The sequence below is a fragment of the Nyctereutes procyonoides genome, unplaced genomic scaffold (genome assembly GCF_905146905.1).
Source record: "Nyctereutes procyonoides isolate TBG_1078 unplaced genomic scaffold, NYPRO_anot_genome, whole genome shotgun sequence".
Lineage (NCBI taxonomy): Eukaryota > Metazoa > Chordata > Mammalia > Carnivora > Canidae > Nyctereutes > Nyctereutes procyonoides.
In genome coordinates this window covers 6,217,447-6,232,484 of record NW_026575029.1, presented here as the reverse complement: position 1 = coordinate 6,232,484, position 15,038 = coordinate 6,217,447, and the positions used below count along the sequence as shown (strand labels likewise).

The following is a 15,038-nucleotide window of genomic DNA, read 5'->3' as shown; positions in this document are numbered from 1 at the left end:
ATTTGTCGACTTAGTCTGTGGAGTTGGTAGAGAAGGCATCAAAGGTTTTCTACCTTGTCCTGTTTCCGTGCAGCTTCTATTCTGATTTATTAAAAAGCATTTATTTTTTCACCAGCAGTTTCTTGCTTCCATAACCATGTTTATTTCCTTTCTCTAATGAATTTAACATTTGCTGCTGCTGGAGACAATCGATAGGATTGTGTACTGCACATTTCTGCTCCGTAAAAAGAGCCGTTCTGGTCTATAATCTCCTGTGAGTTTCAGATCTCCTCCAGTCACATCCAGACCCGGACAAGTATTTGCAGTATACAAGCATTCCCTTATTATCTTATCATCTCCAATAAATAACAATCAGCACCCATATATAATACCAGTCCTTGCTTAGAATTTTCCTCCCAAATTCCTTTTCTTTGCACTCAATATTTCTAATTCTTTGTATGATTTAGTTCTAGGGCTTTTGCTAGCGTATAGCTCATCCTTTGTTGATTTTATACTTCAGCTGCTTCAGTGCATAGTAATAGCTGCTACCAGAGTATAGAGCAGCTGAGGAAAAGCTGAGACTCGACCCAGTACAGTAGCAGCCCTGGAAGGTGTAGTACAGTAATTCTCTTTGGAAGCCCTGACCTTCAGCAATTGTGAAGTTAATTGCCTGCAAGTTCTTCATTTATATATGTGAATTAAGTAGCTTAGTAGTTACCTATTAGATGTTAACAAAATGGTTCATTTGTAGCCATTTAATAAAAGATTTATTAAAATCTTGTTTTATTATGAAGTCTACTTTGGCATTGATAGTTCATTAATTATGTTCCCGTAGCTCTTTACCTTGTCGTTCAGTAATGCTTTGCTAATTATTAATGTATGAAATTGCATATTAAATTACCTCTTTATTATTGCATTTTGTATTTAAATATTGAAATGTCCTGGGCTGCTTTAATGTGAGATCAATTGCTACATCTTAAAAAAAAAAAAAAGGGAAGCAGAAGTATTACTTAGGAAATGAAGATATTCTCCTTTTTCCCTCTTTTAATCTTCACTCTAAATGGTTCTAGGGAAAAGCAAGACACTCACACAAGCATTGGATATCAGCCTTTCGTATTAGAAATCCAGGCAGCAGCCGACACATTGTGGTCTTATCGTGCCAGGGAAAGCTTTCCCAGGTGAAAAATTGTACTGTCACCTGCATGCTGATAACCAACTACCTTTAGCAAGATAGTAAGTAGCTCGATGCTCCATAATTACAGATATAGCTTTAGGTAAAATATCCCTGGGAAGGTAATCTACTGACTTAAGTTTACAGACTGATGCCATATCCTTTTGTTAAAGATAGTTTGGAGACACCCTAGGGCACCTGTGCAGAAGAATTTCACAAAATATGGAAGAGATGCAAAAATGAAGACGCTAAGGTTACCGAATGCCAACCTCAAAATTGGATCTGGGCCTAGGTTAAGAAATTCTCAGTTGATCTTTGAGAGTCTCACCGTGTCTGTTAAAGACAAACAATAGAACCCCCGTAAACATATCTAAAATTATATGCCAATGACTAGTAATCAATTGGATTCTAGATCTCTTGAAATATTTCACCTTTAATAATTTAAATATTTCTTAAAAAGCCTACAGTGGGACACGTGTGCTCTTGTTTGGAAGAGTAATAGGAAGAAAGAAGAAGGAGGTATGATGTATAAGGATTTCCCAGGTGGTATTTATATTTAAGGTTCGTTTTAATTTGTGGTGTAAAAACTTGTTTCATGGGCAGCCCTGGTGGCCCCGCAGTTTGGCACCACCTTCGGCCCGGGGTGTGATCCTGGAGACCCCGGGTCGAGTCCCGCGTCGGGCTCCCTGCATGGAGTCTGCTTCTCTCCCTCTCCCTCTGCCTGTGTCTCTGCCTCTCTCTCTCTCTGTCTATCATGAATAAATAAATAAAATCTTAAAAAAAAAAAAACTTGTCTCAGTGAATAGTGAATAGTTCAGAAACCTATAGTCTTAATTCAGTGTCTGAGTTCTGTGTTGACCATTTAATTTATCATCAAACCAGACAGTTTGAGAGTGAAAGAGTTGTAAGAACCCTTTCCAGAACTTTTACAGATGTAAACTGAGACTGTCCTGGACACAGATGGACATATTGTTACCCAATTAAGTTTTATTTCCAAGAGTGAAGTTGTTTGTTAAGTCCATATTATCTTATACCTAAGATAAATAAGAAAAGGAAACCAAATGAGAGAGGTAGTGGAATAGCAGCCATTGTTTGAAGCAGCCATTGATTGATTCTCAACTTGAACTTTTCTAGTTTCTGTGCCAACTTGTAGCAAATATTTAACCCTTTGTCAACCCCATCACAGGAAAAGCTTCTTTTTCTCTAAATATGTAGTTCTTAATACATAAAATATTTGCTTTTATCTTCTTCTCACAATAAGAGGGAGCATATATTGAAGCCAACATACTGAATGAAATTTTTTCAGAAGTTCAAGTTTAGAATTTTAAATGTAAAATGTTAGATTTAAAGGTAAATCATATATTCACTAAAAATGTAAAAAAGGTAAAACCTGGTCCTGAATTGACTCAGAGTGAACAACTGTGTGTCTCTAGCAGTGTTATAATTTGGTTTCTAAAACTCTTCAACTATACTGAAATAGAGACATCATTCTGAAGTAAAGTATGAGATTGAAGATGATTACTAAAATAAGTAAAGCAAAAGCATGATTTTTATTTATTTTTAAAGATTTTATTTATTTATTTATTTGAGAGAGGTAGAGAGAGAGAGAGGACAAAGCAAGAAGAAGGGCAGAGGCAGAGGGAGAGGGAGAAACAGACTCCCTTTTTCATGTGGGGCTGATCCCAGGATCCTGAGATCATGACTTGAGCCAAAGGCAGACCATTTAATCAACTGAGCCACCCAGGCTCCTCAAAAGCATGATTTTTAAAATGAGATTATTATTAACTAATTATAATGCTCCAGCCTCAAGTTGCTTATTTAGCAGGTATCATGCCAATAATTAAAATGGAAAAGTAGAAAAAAAAAAAAAAGGAAAAGTAGGCTGTGGATTGATAGTAGCTCTAAAATGAAGGTCAAAATGTGTGGGAGATATCAGAAATGGACAGAGAACATAAAGACTTCTAACTCTGGGAAATGAACTAGGGGTGGTGGAAGGGGAGGAGGGCAGGGGGTGGGGGTGAATGGGTGACGGGCACGGAGGGGGACACTTGACGGGATGAGCACTGGGTGTTATTCTGTATGTTGGTAAATTGAACACCAATAAAAATTAATTTATAAAAAAAATGCAAAAAAAAAAATAAAATAAAAAAATAAAATGAAGGTCATTCCCAGGAGTCAGAATTGATATTTATTCCTGGATAAAACCTAGTAGTTTTATTTTTAAAAATATTTTTTTCAGGGTGCCTGGGTGGCTCAGTCAGTTAAGCATCTGCCTTTGGCTCAGGTCATGATCAGGTCCTGGGATTGAGCCCCACATTGGGCTCCCTGCTCAATAGGGAGTCTGCTTCTCCCTCTTCCCCTGTTCCTGCTCTCTCTCACTACCTCTCTCTCTCTCCCTCAAATAAATAAAATATTTTTTAAAGAATCTTTTTTTTCTCAAGATGGTTTTAGAGAAAAACTAATCTGTAACCAAACCTTGGCACTGAGCATGAAGGATCCACCAGTTTTGAGAGGGGCATACCGAGGTTCCAAGAAGAGAGGGTGGGAGGGGACCCAGACTTTTACAACTGCAGGCATTTTCTCTTCCTCTTCTTGAGAGGTGGATTGAAAACTGCTGGAATGGTTTCATCAAATTCCATCCTGCAGCCTCACTGTGTGAGAGCCAAGCACTCCAGGTATTTCACACACACCCCCTCCCCCGGGTATTTCACGCACCCGGGCTAAACCCTGTGGGTGGGCAGCGGGGATCAGGTCCTTCTCCGGCAGTTTCTCAGTCTTGTCTTTATCCTCCCTAAGATCCAGTTTAGTCCTACCAGGAGGATGGGAGTGCTGAGACAGGAGTGTCACACTTCAGGACATCACTTTGCACAAAAATTTTCTTTCCTTTTTTTTTTTTTTTTTTTTTTTTAAGATTTATCTATTTATTTCAGAGAGAGAACACGAGCAGGAGGAACAAAGAGAGGAAGACAAGAACTCAAGCCTACTGTACTAAGCACAGAGCCCAACTTGGGGCTTGATTTCATAATCCCAAGATTACAACCTGAGCCAAAACAAAGGGTCCGATGCTGAACCAACTGTGCCACCCAGGTGCCCCTGTACCAACATTTTCAAAGGAAGCAAGACTCAAAAAGAAAAGAAAATTAAGAATCCATCTGTTTGCAGAGAGGATAAGGGGACATGGTCTAATCTGTTAAAATCGTGTCCAACTGTATCCATAAGCCAAGATACAAACACGGCGTAACATCAAAAGTAGAGCCTGTGCTTTGTAGTCAGGCCAAATTTTTCATCCAGGATCCATCATTTAAATGATCTATATAATCATCTACAAATTATTTCAGTCCTAGGTCAATTTCCAATGCCATAATACTACTTATTAAAAAAACTGTTGGGACGTAAAGTGAAATAATGTAGGTAAAGTACCTGGCAAATGATAAGTGCTCCATAAATGCTTTTAATATACTACCAAATAATAATAGCAACCATTTCATAGGATAAGATAACCTAATTAGTTAACAGTCAAATAAATATAAATATCATTTATCATCAAGTAGCTCTCTTCTCTCTAATAGACAAGAAAAGTATTTGTCTGAGCTGGAATGGTTACATCTAATTTGTCTTCATGTGGTAGGTAGGTCAAGCCTACAGGCCACAATTTTATCAGATTAAAATCTCTTGCTTCTTTCACTATTTCTGTCATTCAACAAGAAGTAAGGTGAATTTTTGCAGATAGGAACCCCAAGTCGGCTCAGTTCATTCTTGAGAAGGAAAACAAGTCTTTAAATTATAATGAAAGGCAACTATTCATATTCTTGAAACATTTAATTAACTATAGTAGTAAATGTTTGGAATGAATCAGTCCAAGCCTTGATAGGTGCATTGTCTCCACATCAGTCAGAAGTTAGACCTCAGTTTTACTTAAGGTATTTAAAGCTTTAGGTGTCTTTTGAGCATGATGAAGATACTGTACAATAGAGTAGGCGTGTTATTTTGTTTAATTGAGGTGAACCCGTTTCTTTATAATAGCAATTAAAACACCAAGAAAGCATGCATTAATTACTCGCTATAGGCCGTAAGTGATTTTTGAAAGCATAATTCCAACAAATTACAATTACTGTATACTCTGATAGTGTTTGGTTTTAGATAACCAGCAATCTGTATAAAATATTCATACACAATAACCTTAATTTCCATGGTACCTAGGAAAATGAATTCTTAATTAGTTCTAACACATTTCCAGTCATTTCTCTGTACATGATAAAATTATAAGGTTATCCATGCCATTACTCTGTACATAGCTAATGACTGATTTAATCCTTACCTTTTTCTGAGTATGACCCATTCATTTTGAGGCACCTCTCTTCCTCTTCCTCAGCAACTGTTTTGTGAGGTTTTTATAAAATCCTTTTACTCTTCCTTTAATATTGCCTGTGAAAGTGTTTCAGTCCTGCTATGTGTGTGTGTGTGTGTGTGTGTGTGTGATCTCTGCCTAACATCATCACTAAAGGGTGGCTTTTTCTTTTTCCTAGAATTGATTTCTGTCCAGTTTTAAAACTGTTTTGCTCTAAAATTTCATCATCTGCTTACATCACCCATTAACAAATGCCCTGTCAAAGAGAATTGTTTCTCACTTCTTGTGTTTCATTTTTCCCCTGAACATACTTTTGCCTTTTGTATTTCTTTCTTCACATTGGAGGTGAAGTTGGTTTTCTCTTATACTATTCTCAGAATACCTTCTCCTTAGCCTATAAGATTACATTCTTGGACATGCAATTAACCAGCTAAGCTTAATAAATTCTATTTGATAACCCCTCTGATTCTACTGTGACCCTCTCTATGATTTCTTAGCATCTTGCCTCCTATTGTGAACCACTTGAAATACTACCACCAGAAGACATTTTGTTCTAATCACATCCTCTGCTAATATGATAGCGCTGCTTTTTGTTCATGGTGGAGTGGAAAAAAGCATTGGGTTGGGGAAAGACAAATCTGGGTTAAAATCTTAACATCCTACTAGCTGTGTAACCTTGGGAAGATGACTCATATTTTTTATCTCTCTCTTTTTTTTTTTTTTTTTTTTTCACAAAATGGGCTTGGTGATAACTTTCAAAGATTTTACAAGGATTCATTGAAATGCCATTGCACAGTATCTGGCACTGTAGTTTCTTAGCTTTTCTTTATTCTTTCCTAGGTTATACATTTAAGAGAAAAATAACTGATATTTAGACAGATGAAGAATAACTTGGAAGGCAGTGAAAGCTTGGTAAGGCAAAGGCAATGATAACTAAGAAGAATTGGCATGTTGATTAATTTTTGTGAACAATTAGATTGCCTTTTCAACTTTGGAGATAGGTGTTTTTTGATTGAGAATAACGAGCACTTTTCCTACTTAATTGGGGTGACTTCCTACGGGAGATCAACTGTGAAGTAAATTTTCAAAGACAAGGTTTGTTTTAGAAAAGAGTAACAGTGATACCGTGGGGAGGAAATTATCTTAGATGGTAGTAGGGTAGTGATAGTTCATAAAAATGAATCCTGAATGCTTTCAGTTGTTCAGCGGGTATTTATGAACGCCGTCTAATGTACCAGCATGAGAAATTCAAGGTTGTTACCGAGGGCCTAGAGAAGTTGTCACTGCTTTTGAGAAATATATGGACTACATTCCAGGACAATTCACAACTAGAGTCAATCTTGAAGATTATGTGATCTTGCCTTCTTTTAGAACCCATTGGGGAAAAAAAAAAAAAAAGAACCCATTGAGATTTAGTAATATGCTCACAGTCACGTGACTAGGCAGTGGCAGCTCACAGCTAGATCTCAGATTCCAGATTTATTCCTTCTCTTCTTGTAGTGTCTCCAGTTGTTTTAGATTACATATAAAAGAAAATAGATGCACTCAATCCCAAAATACATGTTGTATTTATTGAATTCATAATTGTACAGATGTAGCAATCGACTAATCTTACGCACGCTATCATACCTATATAAATCTAAAATTTGAAAGGACAAAATGAAGTAAGTATCATTTCTAAGTAATTTTTAGTCCTTTTGGATCTGTCACTTAATTTTGTGTGTTTTAATAAGTTACTTTTAAAATATACATCTATAAGATGATTCTACATCAAATATTAATCATACTGTAAACCTTTTTTTGACCCTAACAACTAAGTGAACTTCCTTTTGACAAATAAAGATCATATACATTAAGATTGTACAGTTTGGTTTTTTAAGGTGTATTGACCTAATCATTAAAATATATATATATGCACACATTTTATAAAATGATTAATACATCTATCACCTCACATAATTATCCTTGTGTGTGTGTGTGTGTGTGGTGTGAGCACTCTCTTACCAAATTTCAGGTATCCAATACAATATTATCAACTATAATCACTTGGCTGTACATTAGATCACCACCACTTACTCATCACACAGCTAAAAGTTTGTACCCTTTGACAAACATTTCCCCACCCCCTGGCAACCGCCATTCTGCTCTCTGATTCTAGGAGTTTGACATTTTTAGATTCTACACAAGTGGGATCATACAGTATCTGTTGAAATTTAATTTCTCTGATGTTCTAGCAAACTAATTAGAAGTTGTTAACATTTTCACATCTTTAAATAAACAAGGACCAAACTCACGAACATACCATGTTTTGCAGACTTTTAGGCAATTTAGAAAATTAAAAATTGTTAATAGGTGGCAATCATTGTTTTTGGCAACAAAATAATATATTGATGGGACTATTTCCAAATGTGAGTTTTTTTTAAATCCTGTCTAAACTATGAATTTCTTTAAAGAAGCAATACTTTCTTATTTGTTCTTGATACTACTTTACCTTGAAGGGACAGATTAATAATTTTTTTCAAAAATATGTTCTCCTGGGATCCCTGGGTGGCGCAGCGGTTTGGCTTTGGCCCAGGGCGCGATCCTGGAGACCCCGCATCGAGTCCCACGTCGGGCTCCTGGTGCATGGAGCCTGCTTCTCCCTCTGCCTGTGTCTCTGCCTCTCTCTCTCTCTGTGACTATCATAAATAAATAAAAATTAAAAAAAAAATATGTTCTCGGTGCCATGCTACTGACAGCCACTTGTCATCCCAGGAAAGGTCAGCAAATTTGGACCCTTCTCCTCTTTATATATTTAGCTCCCTTTTAAGGTTTATAACTCTTTTGGGTACTTTGCCATGAGCTAGCTAGCTAACCTTGATGTGATTAAAAAAGATTTTCAGAATCACTCTACAACTCATCCCAAAATATTGTGAAGAGTCTTGTATTTAATTAATCACACACCAGCAGCAGAAGTTAAAAGGTGAGAACATTACTGTCAACTCCTCTACTTGGTGTGCTCACCCTTCTCCCTAGGATACCTCATAGATTTATTGATTTTCCCACAAAAGGATCAAATCACAGTCCACTGTCATCACTGTATTACATATTATTAAAATTTAGTATCTTTCTTATTCTTCAGACAAGAGATAAGTGTAAACTGAAATCTGTTTTATACACGAGTTAAGATACATATCTCACATAGAAACTACTATGTTTTGTAACTGATTAAGACCAATTAAATTTTAGGGCCAAAAAGACCTACCTTTGCTTCTGTATAAACTTTGACAAATTAAAGCTCGCTTTCCTCATCTTAAAAAAGTAAATTTTAGGGACATCTGAGTGGCACAGTGGTTGAGCATCCACCTTCAGCTCAGGTTGTGATCCTGGGGTCCTGGGATTAAGTCCTGCATCTGACACCCCGCAGAAAGCCTACTTCTCCCTCTGCCTGTGTCTCTGCCTCTCTCTGCGTGTCTCTCATGAATAAATAAATAAAATCTTTTTTAAAAAAGTAAGTTTTACTACATATACACACACAGTGGGGATTTTGTGAAAATTAAAAGTAAATATTAAAGGAAAAATTTTCCTTACACATAGTAAATCAGTGTTCGCTAAGGTTTATTTAAAACACTTTCCTCTCTTTGGACTGATTGCTTTATGTTTTGTTTTGTTAAATAGTTGTGGTTCTCTAGTACATACGTGATTGACTAGGATACCTTCAACATCTCTTGTACCCTGAAATTCTTTTATTCTTCATAAACTTACATCTACACTTGAAATTCTTCTCTTTATCTAGATCATACTTTCTTCTCAAACTTCTTTAGAAACTCTGAACATTTTTAAGCATAGATGGCCATCAATAATTAAATGAATTAATAATTAAAATCTTGTTCAAATAGCACATAGGAATTTTAAGACGTTATTTTTCATTCCCATTTTAATTTTAATAGATTTAGTTTGTGATTGCCAACGGTAGATGTAATTGATAACCTTAAAACATGTAGGAAAATATCTATATAGATTTCTGCATTTGATGCTATGGCCACACCATTATAATAACTAAAATTTGAAACAAAGACTGTTAAGCTATTTTTGCCTTCTTGGTAATGATAAAAGGGAAAAACAAAAACAAAAAGAAATCTGCGTATTTAACCTGTTGTTCAGTTCCCAGCCCTCCCAAACTCTGTAACATGATTTTGTGCTTGGTAATTGATGTGTCTATATTTAAATAAGTCATAATTAAAATATATTGTTTCCTATTATAACCCTAAGTATTTTTATACAGCTATGGTTATACTTGAATTTTATATAAGTTTCACAATACTGAAAAATAAATATAAATTCAATAAAAAAAATATATTTCCCCCAAATCACCTTAATACTCTAGAATTTTTCTTCCCAGTTTTCAGAGATCAAAGCTGTACTTAACATGAACATGTTTGTATATTCAGTATAATGACAAATTGATACAGTGGCAATTGCTAAAATGTATATCATTCATACACTCATATTGCAGAATTTTTTGGTAAAATATGAAAAACAGTTTTTGTCTCAAACCACTTTTTTGTGTAACCGCTAATAGCTCATATTAATTCAGGTAACAGCAGTGAAATGTATCTTGTTTATAAGCTTTTCATTTAAGACATTTTTCTTGCTGGGATCACCTCCTGGTGTGAAAGTTGTCCAAAGATAATAGCACATCAATTCAAAAGTATAATAGATTTGAGACCACAACATGCTATCAGCATGAAGAAGTAGTTTATCAGTCTAACTCACTGTGTCACAGCTAGAATCATTACAGATTTGTCCTTTTGTTTTCACATCAAAATATATAATTTATATTCTAATGTTGATTACTCACTTGGGGGGTGTTTAATTTTCCTTATTTAAAATATTTTTCTTTAAAATGCCATACCATAATTAATTTAGAGGTAATAAAAGAAGAGGCATTTTAATTAGTAGGACTTAGAAAACATTTTCTCCTTACAATTCAGGGATGCATAGTATATTACTTACCAGAAAACATTTTCAATTAAGTTTATAGTAATAGTACCTTTATTTTAGAGCAAAATAATTAATCCATTTTGAACCAGCCCTGGCCAATTCTTGGAAGTTTACACACGTTACACATAGGCACATGCACATACCTGTTCTTGGACTCTATTTCAGAATTATCAGAGATTAAATTATCAAAATGCAAAAAGAAAAATACTGAAGTTCAGTCCGTTCTTGGCTCACTCTAGGTGAATTTTATTTCTTAATTGTTTCCCTTTATATCAATCCTTGAGGCAAGCCTCTTCAGCTTTTAGATCCCATTTGCTAGTTTTTATTTTTAGTTATAGCTTTTGTCAAGTACTCCTGCTACCACAGTGGTTATTGAAGTTAATTAAAACCTAGTCTTCTAAGTACTTTTTACTTTCCTCAATCTGGGTAAGTACTTTCCTCAGTTCTCCTGCTCCCACCCTTGAAAGCATGTTTGAAAATAGTATCGAAAGACAGAAGGGTGCCTGGGTGGCTCAGTGGGTTAAGTGTCTGCCTTTGGCTGGAGTTGTGACTTCAGGGTCCTGGGATGGAGCCTATATCAGGCTCCCTACTCAGCGGGGAGTCTGCTGCTCCCTCTCCCTCTGCTTCTTCCCTGCTTGTGCTCGCTCTCTCTCTCTCTCAAATAAATAAGATCTTGTTAAAAATATATCAAAAGACTGAGAGAAAACACTTAAACTGTAATAATGAGGATTCAGTATTTTTTTTTTCAAATATGCTAGAATTCTGCTCCCTCTGAAGAGGACTTTTTTTTTTCATCCTGTTGTCTTACAGATCTGAAGCTGCCACAGCAACAGCCTCGGTCAGGGTGTGGTGGTGCATTCACTGTGGCCAGTGCTAGAAACACTGCCCTCGTTATCACTACTGTCCTCAGCAGTTTCAAAGAAGGAGAAAAGTGAAGAAGGCATTTATGCAGAAAATATTTTTATTTTTTCCCTTCTCCTCAATATAGCAGATGTGTAAAGGGGTAGAGAGGTTATATTTATGTGTGTACGTGTGTGTATGCACAGTGCCTTCAAAATATTTACGACTGAGGTTTCTGGAAGTCTCTGCTAACAGAAAGAGAAGGATGAGAGGTAGCTTTTTTCCCTATAAATTTTAATACAGGTAGTAAATTGAAGCCAAGACTATAGAGGAAAAAAGAATGTTTAAGAACTATTCCAGCCAGAAAGGTTAAGGGTAGGGAAATAGCATTATCTATATGAAGACAGTAAGAACATTTTGGGAAGTTGTAAATACGGTGAATTATTAGACTTCTCCATAGCTCACAAATCCAAGTATTAACTTTGAAGAGAGACAGAAAGAGAACCCCCCAAAGAAGGTACTTATGAAATAAGATAGTATGTTGATGAGTGTCTTATAGATACATGGAAATATAGATAGCAGAGGAAACAAAGAACCCAAAGAGAACAGATACTGGCATCTCATTTAGAGATAAAGTCCAATAAACGTGATAGATACTTAAAAGTAACAATGGGATGAGAAGGCACCAAGAGCCTGATTTCTTAACACTTAGATGAATTTGAAAGAGAAATACAATAAAGAGGGGTGTTAGAAGTAAAAAAAAAAAAATCAAGAGTTCAAAAATGTTCAAGCCATTTGCTTCTGGGGTCAGACGGACTGAGCCTCATATTGTAAAAATTCCATTCGTTCTCAGTTGACCACTTGGTGTGAGCCACCAGTCTTGACTTTCTAAGCAGGAATCTTTTGCATGACTTTCTGGTTTGCTGCAGAATCTTGATGAGAGTCTTGAGTGAAACTGAAGCTAAAAAACCAATATGCCTTACTCAGGTGCTAGTGTGGGTGGGCTTCTCCCTGACATTCACAGCAGCCTGTGCCATCTCTGGGTTCAGGAATCTTACAGAGCTTCCGCGAGGGCCAGCATCCTCAACTGGTGGAGATTTCTCTACAAATAGCTAGGTATCGAGTCACAGTAAGTAACTGTGCTAGATGCCTTGGGCTGCCTTTGAGAATCAGTTGCTAAGAGGTCAGAAAAACAAGCAAGAACCCAGCCTTGAATAAGAACAGGTGATTTTTCTATATAGGCATTTGCTTTCTTTAGTTTTCTGTTTCATAGCTGCCAGAAATTTTGGGTTTCACTGCATTAATTTTTTTTATTTCACTGCTTAATTATCTAAAGCACATCATTTAAGTAAACCGCTTTTTCAGCCTTTTAATTAGTTATAAATACAACGCTAAATATACATTTAACAGATTATCCAGTTGGCTTTCAAACTTAAAATTCAGAATCTGGTAGTGAAAATTCTAAAGACAGGGATAATGAACTGTAGATTTTTTTAAGTTTTAAGAGTGCTTGGATAGTTACTATCATCGTTCAGGTATATCATGTGCTTCAAATATATACTGACAGAGATAGGTAGGTAGATAGATGATAGATAGATAGATAGATAGATAGATAGATAGATAGATAGATAGAGGCTGTTTTAAGTCCTGCAGTATTTAATCAATATATTCTCAATAATAGACTATAAGCAGTTGAATAAGTGGTAATGAACAATATGGAAGGAAGATAAGACACAATAATTAAATTTTGTATATATATATATATTTTTTTAAATAGCCATTTATTTTATTTTAATTTTTATTTATTTATGATAGGCACACAGTGAGAGAGAGAGAGAGAGAGAGGCAGAGACACAGGCAGAGGGAGAAGCAGGCTCCATGCACCGGGAGCCCGACGTGGGATTCGATCCTGGGTCTCCAGGATCGCGCCCTGGGCCAAAGGCAGGCGCTAAACCACTGCGCCACCCAGGGATCCCTAAATTTTGTATATTTTGACAGTTTTTTACAAACTATTTTATCTTAAAATGAATTCTAGGCAACCCGCCCATTGTTTTGGCATCAAGTGACTAAAACTAATTTGAACTCAGTAGTTAATTTTAGCCTTCATATATTTCCAGGTAAATTTAATCCATAAGTGTGGGATTCATTTGCTTTAGATCTGAAAATGTCATTTTGGAAGAGTCGTTTGATGTTGAGGAAATCTTGTGAGACCTTTAATAAAGCCTCTTAAATCCAGAAAGTTATATTTTTGCCTGAAGGAAAAGGAACCTATACCTTAAAATTCCCTCAGCTCTTAAGTGAGAACTTTGGATTCTGAAAAGGTGGTAAATGTGACCAAATATAGTCAGTCCTTCTCAGTGGCAACTGTCTTTGAAATCAGAGCATCTAATTGGAAGTAAGCAATCTGTGTTCTAGGTAAAAGTTTTAATGATTTGCCTAGAAACAGAAGTAGAAAACAGAACATTAAGACGGTTTATTTAAGCAGTTCACATTAAGTTTGAAAGAGATTACTCTCTTTGTTCAACAAAGAATATAAGACAAGGGGCATCTGGGTAGCTCAGTGGTTGAGTGTCTGCCTTTGGCCCAGGGCATGATCCTGGGCTCCTGGGATCGAGTCCCGCATCGTGCTCCCCACAGGGAGCCTGCTTCTCCCTCTGCCTGTGTCTCTGCCTCTCTCCCTGTGTCTCTCATAAATAAATAAATAAATAAATAAATAAATAAATAAATAAATAAATAAATAAAATCTTAAAAAAAAAATAAGACAAGCAAGAAAGCATTACCATCTCCTGGGCGGTAGCATCTTTCTCACCATAAGATACAGTAGATTATATACAAAGCGGATAGTATTCCAGGTGTTTGTACATCACTAATAAACATTTCAGCTGTGTTTAAGAGACAGAACTGAACACCGTGACACTTTTTTTAGTCATTTGCTTTGTTGGGTACTACCTGAAAAGGTTTTTAACACTGTATGAAACAGTGAAGAAAGAAACCTCTTTTGTACGAAGACAACCAGCTATGAAGTGGATCTCATTAAAATTTCATTCAGTGGTTGCTCACTTTCTTTTTGACTCTTACTTTCTGTCTGAATGTCCCATTGAGGAAAGGATTCAAACCACTTGGAGTAACACTGTATGTTTTCCAAGGATGCTTTTCATTTTGGTCCCTGTAATTTGCAACTTATGAAACCATGCTTTTGATATTAGAGGAATAACATGATTATATTAACCTCCCCGAACAAAAGACTAGTATGAGCCCATTTGTTTCCTAGTGACTCTTATAAGTTTATGATTTGATTATATATTATAACTTATTTAATTTTATACTTGAAGTCAGGATCTTTTCAAATGAGCATTGATATGCTGATGTAATGTAATATACAAAAGTACGTTTAAATTTACTTTTAAAATCTGATTTAAAAAAATAATAAAATCTGATTAGTGGGATGCTTGGGTGGCTCAGTGGTTGAGCATCTGCCTTTGGCTCAGGTCATGATCCTGGGGTCCTGGGATCCGGTCCCATACCGGGCTCCCCGTGCTTATCCTGCTTCTTCCTCTGCCTCTTTGTGTCTCTCATTAATAAATAAATGAATTCTTTTTAAAAAAAATCTGATTAGCTTACCATTAAGAATCTTATGGTAGTAAGTTTTGTGGTTTATTATTTTGAAAGACAAAATCAATCAAAAGTGCAGAGTTTCTAAGGAACAAAGCATCCCTG

At 35.9% G+C, this 15,038-nt stretch overlaps 1 protein-coding gene and 1 pseudogene across 2 annotated transcripts in view; one reads left to right on the top strand and one right to left on the bottom strand.

Annotated features, from left to right (window-relative positions):
* The window catches only part of TENM3 (teneurin transmembrane protein 3), a 339,277-nt gene that overhangs the window by 154,525 nt on the left and 169,714 nt on the right, over positions 1 to 15,038 (top strand). The gene's annotated exons all lie outside the window — the stretch shown is intronic.
* Positions 1 to 15,038, bottom strand: part of LOC129503544 (T-complex protein 1 subunit zeta-like) — a 37,464-nt pseudogene that overhangs the window by 18,767 nt on the left and 3,659 nt on the right.